The sequence below is a fragment of the Schistocerca nitens genome, chromosome 1 (genome assembly GCF_023898315.1).
Source record: "Schistocerca nitens isolate TAMUIC-IGC-003100 chromosome 1, iqSchNite1.1, whole genome shotgun sequence".
Lineage (NCBI taxonomy): Eukaryota > Metazoa > Arthropoda > Insecta > Orthoptera > Acrididae > Schistocerca > Schistocerca nitens.
The window spans coordinates 191,476,745-191,478,331 of NC_064614.1; positions in this window are offsets into that span (position 1 = coordinate 191,476,745).

Genomic DNA, 1,587 nt, shown 5'->3' on the forward strand with positions numbered 1-1,587 from the left:
CTATGTGGACGCAAAACAGGGTTGCTTTAAATACACGACGTAACGGTCGTGATCGTTAATTACCTTTAGACTTGTTGAGTTAATGTTCTCAAGAATGCCCTTCAAGCGACAAAGACACACCTCACTGAGCTTTAATGAGGTCGTGTAATAGAGCTACGAGAAGAAGAATGTGCCTACACCTGGTGCGGTGCAGTTTCACATGACATTAGGAGCACTCTCGTGGTTATCCCACGCACCTTGACTGCAAAACTGTACACCAGTCTGGTGATTCGACCTGTTTTGCTGCCATTCGTGAACGACATTGCCGGGGGTGTTTTCCAAAACGATAACGCTGGCCCACATGTTGCTGTTGTAACCCAGGTTGCTCTACAGAGTGTCGACATGTCGTCTTGGCCTGCTTGAACACCAGATCTGTCCCCAAGCGAGCGCGTATGGGACATCATTGGACGACAACTCTAGCGTCATCCACAACCAGCGTTAATCGTCCCTGTATTGACCAGTCAGATGCAACACGCATGGAACTCTATTCCACAAACTGACATCCGGCACCTGTTCAACACAATGTGTGCACATCTGCACTCTTGCATTCAACATTCTGTGGGTTACACTGGTTATTAATGCACCAACAGTTCACATTTGCAATGGCTTGTCTCGTATTTACATTAACCTGTGATCTTGCCATACTAATCACTTAAATATGTTACTTAGACAAATGTATTCTTGAAATTTCATTACTCTACATTCATTATTTTTTGGTGTTCGATTTTTCCGTGTGTATATATTAAGAGAAATCATCTATTTATTAATAGAAACGAATGGTTACCCACTGATAAAACTAAATGAACATTTAAAAACGTGACAAGGGATTATAATTGTAAAATCTAACCTTGGCACAGGTGGATGCACACGATAAAAGCAGAGTTACGAAAATATTTCGTGGATATGACCAGTGACTACATGAATAACCATTCATGTAGTCTATGGTCATATTCACGAAATATTTTCGATAACAGAAGGAACATTGTAAAATAGGTGCAAAAATCAGAAATCTCACCAAAATACATAATGAAAGCAACTAGATCGCTGTGAAATGTTAATTCCGTACAACTGGTTCCTGAAGGGGGAGAACGAACTTCACGTTCATATCCCATCAGTGCTTGCACCACTGGCACATCTTACCAAACTTTAATAGTGTGAATGCATGAGGTGGCGGCTTTGCCGACTGGAGACTCTGAGTTCAGCCTGCTCTCTATGCTCAGTAGTGAGGTGGAACAAACTTATAAGTTACATCAAGGCTTGTCTCATCATTTGTCTGATAACAAGTTCTTACTTTGTGATCTCTTAGCAGCCAGCAGCCAGTAGCCTACACTTTCTGGTAGGAGACTGTAGAGTAAACACATGTTGCTAAGAGATTGAAGACGAGGACTTGTTTCTAGGCAACAGAGCAGCAAGTCACTGCTGTTCTATTGCCCAGTAGCATGTCCTCCTCTTTAATCTCTTAGCAACATGTGCTTACTCTGCAGTCTCCTACCAGAAAGTGTTCCTTTTCATCTCCCAGCAGCAAGTGTTCTCAACCTTAACGCTCCC